Raw genomic sequence first — 7,313 nt, 5'->3', positions numbered from 1 at the left:
GTCCCCAATGCCACTAAAAAGTGATAACCCTATCCAAATCAAGTAGACAAGTGTTTTTTTTTTTTTTTTTTTTTTTTTTTTTTTTTTCTTCTAAAAATGGTTACTCCGTAGTATTCAATTTTTGCACACAAATTTCAACACATGGTGATGTTTTACAATTTTTGTAAATTATTATTATTATTATTATTATTATTATTATTGATAAATCCATTAAAAATAAGGGTTAAATAAGCTCCTTAACTATAATAATAAGTTGAGAAATTATACTTTATACCCCTCACAAATATGTCAATTATCAATTTCACTCCTGAATTATTAGTAGTGTAAATGTTGCCCCTTAATTTTCAAAACATGACATATATTGCCCCTCCCCTAATAGGAAGAAAGAGAAACATTGTTGTCGGCGGGAGGAGAACAAACGAAGAAAGATAAATGGAGGAAAAAAACGTGGTCTTCAAACAGGGAAAACGAGGGTAACTATATTTACACCACTAATAATTAAGGGGAGTGGCAATATATGTAACATTTTGAAAATTGAGAAGCAACATTTACACCACTAATAATTCAGGAGTGACATTGATAGTTGGCAATCTTGGCATATTTGTGAGGGACATAAATTACAATTTTTTCTAATAAGTTTGTATTTTCAAAAAATAAATAATACTAAGGGTGTGTTTGGTTCGTAAATGGGAATCGAAATCAGAATGAGTATCAAATACTTGGTAATGATAATGAGTTTTAGTGAAAGTATTTTGCATGTTTGGTAGTAGGGTGGAATGAGAATGATTATCAATAATGTTGTTTGGTTATATATGATCCTATAATGGGGATAAAGATTTTAAAATACAAGAAAACAAAATCAAGATAATTGATTCTAATATAAATTAAAGACTTCCAAAACACCAATATGAACAAAAAAAATTAAAACAAAAATCTAAAAGCACTAATCAAAGGGGATGAGACGGAATAAGGGAATGAAAGGGGATGATACCCTTATTTTATTTAGGTATGTGTTTTTTAATTAAGGGGGTATTTGAAACCCATAGTAGTGTTGATAAGTGTCAAAGACACCTATTTATAAGGTCTCTTTAGGGTGTGTTTTGGGCTAATTATAATCCTTTGTGCACCATGTCTAGGCCATCTAAGCTATATTTTGCATTATGCTATAAAATATCACCACACTTTATGTTTTGTGTTTTTTTTTTTTTTTACAAGAAGTTTCGAGTTAAAACGAGGCATAGTGGCACATCCTGGAGAAAAACGAGACAAGGAGACAACCCGAGGCCAAACCGAGAGAAGACAACGAATCGTTGTGACGTGCATTGTGAGAAGAGAAAAGTGTGCTGAAAATAGAAACATCCACGCACAGCGCAACGTTCGTTGTGACTCGCGTAAGTAACCAGACAACAAACGTTGTCCGGTTCGTTGTGAGACGCGTTGCGGCAGCTGTGCGGGAATTTCCAGGAGGGAGGCTATTTAAGGGATTTTAGATAGATAGATTTTGTAGGGAGGCTAAAATTGAGATTGAGATTTTCAGAATTTTTAGATTATATATTAGATTTTAGAGAGAGAAACATTCAAACTCTTAGATTTTTGTGTACTCTCTAGCTTCTCTTGAAGATCCATTGAAGAAGGGGATTGACAACCTCCCAAATCAAGAGATCTTTGCAAAGCTTTATCTACTTGTAATCTACATTGGTATTCTCTATTTCTACATTTCAATTGCTTAATTAGGTTTTTAATTCATGAATCCAATGTTGATCTTTATAGCCGGGATTTGAATTGTGAAGTGCTTGATTATGATGCCTATGTGACTTAATTCTTGAATTAGGGATTGAATAATTGCTAGGTAATAAGTATTGTTGTTAGGGATTGATTTGTAAGCATCCTATGGAGCTAGGTCACCTCCTAGGGTTGTGCTAAGCAAGTGATCTATGCAATTGCTTTGCTAGATCACTCGAGGCTTCTATTCTTGACACTTTCTAGCCTAAAAATCCAAGAGGGTTAGGTTGGAAAGGGTAGTGTAGGCAAGGTGTTCGAGGAATGGTCTAAGAGACTCCAAGAATCCAAAGTGGATGTCTAGTGTCTCTTATTCAAATCCTAGTAGTCAAAGAACGAATGGAAATTAGCTCACTCCCTAGACTTCGGAATATGCAATGTTCATTTCCCTATGTCTAATGATCCTAGGTGCATCATTGTTAGCAATGTTAGTATTTACAGTATTACTTATGTTACTTGTTTGACTAGTCTTTGTATTAGGTTAGTTATTTATGGCTTTCCTGATAGATAAGATTAGTTTACGATATTGTATTTAGATGATAGTTTTGTAATCTCGATTGTATTGGAATTGAAAATGTGATCCTTATCTCATCTGGTATCAGTCCAGGTCTGTTTCTCTCTCCTCTTACCTTCATCGATCGCGATCCGATCGTTACCTCCTCCCCCAAACCGCCGGCCAATCACCATGTCAACTAACTCGTCCGAACGGACAGTGACCGCGCGGCGATGCAACCCTCCCAAACCCCACCGCAAATTCCCTCTCTAGCGCACACCACTTTGTCTCGACAAAGTTGACGTATCGCAACTTTCTTTTTTGGCGAACGCAACTGGTACCCTTCCTCCGTGGCCAGGAACTCCTCGGCTACGTCGACAGCGAGACACCATGCCCACCGCCGACCATCCCAGCCGCTCCGGTCTCTGGCGAATCCGCGTCTGATGCGACCACTGCAACGCCGATTCTGAATCTAGCATACCGAGCGTGGATCGAGCAGGATCAATCCCTTCTATCACTGCTGATTTCCTCGCTTTCCGATGAGGTCATAATCATCACTAGCAATTCAACCCCATTTCTTTTATTGTCAATTCAATCATTAGTTGTTGCTTAGTTCTACCTCGACAACCAACTTGAATGCGTGACCCAACCTCAAGCAGACACGAATGCATGTTTTTTCCACATTAACAACGTGAAGCTTCTCTAATTTGTCGTCCCTAGAGAGCGATAAAATTCGGGATTCATCCCACAAGTGTTTGACAACGCTTGCTTACAAGTGGAGCGACGTTGGTCAAGTGTTCTAAAAATCTATCAACCAAATCAGTGGCGGACCCAGAACTTTTTTTCAGTGGGGGCGAAACGCATTAAAACAAAAGAGATAGTTTGATAAAAAATAAAACACTTAAAACTATAGCCATACATATTGTTGAATATGGACAAAAAATAAAACGCATCAAAACTTTATAAAAAAATATTCATAACAAAATATGAAACATAATTAATTTGAATAAAAAATACATTATAAACACATCTCATTATTAATATATATATATATATATATATATATATATATATATATATATATATATATATATATATAAAGTTATATAGTGTGTAAATCTCACAATTACTAATTACTCTTACAAAAACCCCTTAAAAATGCACCGGAGTTAAACAAATAATGTTGCTCTTAGTGCGTAAAAGAATTTCTATGCTTAAAGTTTACTAAGTCTAACCTCATCCCAGCAATACCCCCTTCTAGATGATGTGGCTTTTCTAAAGCAATTTCTTTTTATTTTTCTTTGCAATGTCACTTAGAGCATCCACATCAGTGGATATTATGGAGTTATTGTCAGATGAATTATCTTGGGTGGGGTTAATAACAAATGTGGGGTGGGGTTATTTGTGAAAATATTTGTTCTGCAAATACAAAGATAATGTCAGAAAAAAAGAAAAAAGAAAAAAGAAAAATAAAAAACAACACTGGCTGTGCGCGTTTGCGCACAGCCAATAGCTACATGGGCGCGCTGTCAGCGCGCCTGATGCGTTTTTTATTAATTTTTTTTTTCAATTTTTGTTTTGTTATTTTTTTTTCTCTCCCCTCCCACATTCTCTTTCCTAATCACTTTACATTATCTCCCAAATCTCCCCAACTAATGTGGATGCTCTTAGCAAGCTTGCGGTGGGAAGCTTTTGCTGCCTTTTGAAGCAAAAAGCTGCCGACGTGACCTTTTTTTTTTTTTTTTTTTTTTTTTTTTGGTTTTGTACGACTTTTATTATGATTTTTGTTTTGTTTTGTTTTGTTATTATTTATATATAGTTTTGGTTAATGCTTTTTATTTTGTTATTAACTAATTTATTTTAATGTTTAATTATTATTTAATTTATTTTTAAATTATTGTATTGAAATTTGTTCCGTAATACATTTTTTAAAAATTGATTTTTTTAATTTTTAATTTTTTTATAATCTATATTTTTTTTACTTAATAAAATTTTTAATGAAATAATATATTAAAAGAGTACATTAATTTCCATTGAGGTTTAGTTTTACAATTTAAATTGTAATTCAAATTAATAACACGAATTATTTTAGATAAAAAAAAATTTTAGTATAACTTACATTCGGTTATATACATAGTACGAATAAATTTTTAAATTATTTTTAAAAATTATGTTTTTAGATTTTTCGTATAACTATTTTTAATATTTAAAAGTAATTTATTTAAAAAATTACTCCATATGTTTTTAAATTTTCATTTTTAGTATTTTTAGTATTTAATGTAATTTATATATTGATATAAATTAATAATGTTGAAGAGAAAATAATATTTATTCAGAAAAATATATTAATTTTTTAAAGTGATGTAAAATTGGGGTCAACTTTAGAAAGTTGGTTGGATTTGCAAGGATGTAGTGTGAATAGTAAATGATTTGCAAATTGGGTGATATGGAAGTGAAATCCATTTTAGAAAGTGAGGGAGAGTTTCAGGGATAATGTTAGCCTGAGGTTTGGAAACTTAGCATTTACTCATTGAACTTATATACCATAGCTTAAGTGATTGCAAAATATTGAAGCTAATCAAGCTATTCTTGAATATGGGCATGATTTGTATGATAAAGTATTAGTACATATCTAATGAAAATTTGGAAATTTGATATATATTTTAATGTTGATCATGGTATATATATCTTCAAAGGTATTAATCATATTGGTGGTCTAACCACCCTTGTCTTGACTTAGAATGTTCCCTTGATTCCCAATTGGTGGTTTCGCCACCCTTGATTTGAAGCATTCCCTTGATTTTAATTGGTAGCTTTGCTACCCTTGACTAGTGCCATTTTCTTAATTGATCTTGACTCGTACTATGAGTATATTATAATTCTCAAAGTAAAATGGTGAGTTAGGTATTTAATATCTTTATTTATTTATTTATTTTTGTTATTTGAGCACCGATCTATGATTCATGACTTGAAGAAAAACTCTGGAATTATTAATACTGGTATGCGATATAATTGTATAACGCTTTTATTATACATTTTTTTAACATCTTAGGTTACCTCATTATCTATTTGTGGCCCTCTTTATTCTCTATACTTGATTTGGTAGAGAAGTGTTATATGATGTACCAAGTTTTGAGCTCACTCGTGTGTTTTATATTTTCAAATTAGAGTGTTGGTCGAGGTTAAGACAAGGGAGGTCACATTTTGGGTTAAAGACTCTAGGGTATTAGTCTAGTGTTTTGTGATAGAGGGGGACTCCTTCTAGTCTTTTTGTGGAGATCAAAGTCCATACTCCATAGTAGGACATTGGATTTCATGTTGTAAACTTAGACTATGTCTCGAAGCTTGAATGTATATATTATAATTCCAATTAAGTTATCTTTGGGAGAAGCAACTTGACCAAGAAGTTGTTTAGGTTATCTGGTGGATGATATTTTGTTTAGCAGGCTTCGTATTATAACAATTTTTTTTTTTTTTTGTTGTTGTAGTCGGGTTACGCTCATTTTTGGGGCGTGACAAAAACTTACGCACCTTAAAAAGGAAAACCACGCATCTAAAGCTTTAGACCGACACATATTAAGTTTCAACAAAAAAATGCACCTTAAGTTCTCAACTGAAGAACTGACGCACCTTAAGCACAAAAAACCACGCACATTAAGAAGGAAACTACGCACCTTAAGTTTGACCTAGACGCAAAAAGATCAAATTACCACCGTGTTTTTTAAATATGTGTTCAATCTGGATGATTCTTTTTAACGAGATCAACGGTTATCATTCAATTGCATCTTTCACCTGGCCACAATATCCGTGATCTCTAATCCTATCTCTATCTCTATCTCTATATATATTAAAGCAAAATGGTTGGCACAAAAATTTTTTCCCTAAAACTTAGGTGCATTTTTGTAAAACCAAACTCGTATTTATTAACTAACCATATATATTTTCATAAAATTTATTAACTAACCATATATTAACCTCAACTTCTCTCATATAAGATTAGACCATGAGAGATTGCTTCTTTACAACTTCTGAACTCGGTAAAGTCGTTTCCTATGTTTCCGATCACAACTCCTAATCTCCTATGGACAAAGCTCTAGAGTAAGTGAAAATCTTCTGATTTCTTTCTTTAGATTCATAATCCTAACCTCCCAATCTATGTTGATACACTCCGTGCATGCACATACGATTCCATTAATGGAGCCCAGTAACTCAGGGTCCCCATTGATCCAATCCACAACCTCTTTTGCATCCGTACGGATCCAAAATTTTCTGACCTTCCTATCCCAAGCCCATTGAAGGGTAGAATAGACCGCCCTTCTGCCATCAACGCATCATGTGCAATGTGTAGAGAATGAGGAGAGTTCTCCCTGTTGATGGCGCATGTGTCTTCTGCAGCGAGGTTGATGAAGATGCTAATTATATTGTAAGGAAATGCTGGAAGGCTAGGAAAGCCCAGTTGTTGTTACAATTATGCCGTGGTAAAATGAGGTAGAATAATTTAATTATATATATTAATTTAAAAATAGCCAATTAAAAGTCGTCTGTTATTAATAATTAACTAAATAATAATGTAACTAAATAATAGAGATTATTTATCAGTTGTATTCTCATTGTTTGCTTTAATTATTATTATTATAATTATATATATATATATATATATATATATATATATATATATATATATATATATATATAATATTTCTTCTCCTAAACAATTAACAAAGGAAGTAGATCCTCATTACTGAAACTCCCAGGTAGTACAATAAAATATGGCATACCTATGAAGGTTGTAAAAGCCAGTATTGCAGCCTCTGCAGATGAATTGGTATTTCATTCGCAATATCATGATGGATTATTGGGAAGACCAGTAGCCAATTCTTTGCCTCAAGGACAATACCAGCTGCAAAGCAACAAGGATGTTTGGATTTGTTAGTCATTAAGCAAATAAATAAGAGACCCAAATTAATGCTTTATTATCTTACATTACAATCCTGCAGACATGTTATATAAGATAGAAAATACATGAGAAGAAAAATGGGAA

The sequence above is a fragment of the Ipomoea nil genome, unplaced genomic scaffold (genome assembly GCF_001879475.1).
Source record: "Ipomoea nil cultivar Tokyo-kokei standard unplaced genomic scaffold, Asagao_1.1 scaffold2701, whole genome shotgun sequence".
Taxonomy (NCBI): Eukaryota; Viridiplantae; Streptophyta; class Magnoliopsida; order Solanales; family Convolvulaceae; genus Ipomoea; species Ipomoea nil.
The sequence above is the reverse complement of the archived record's forward strand: the minus strand, read 5'-3'. Positions refer to the sequence as shown.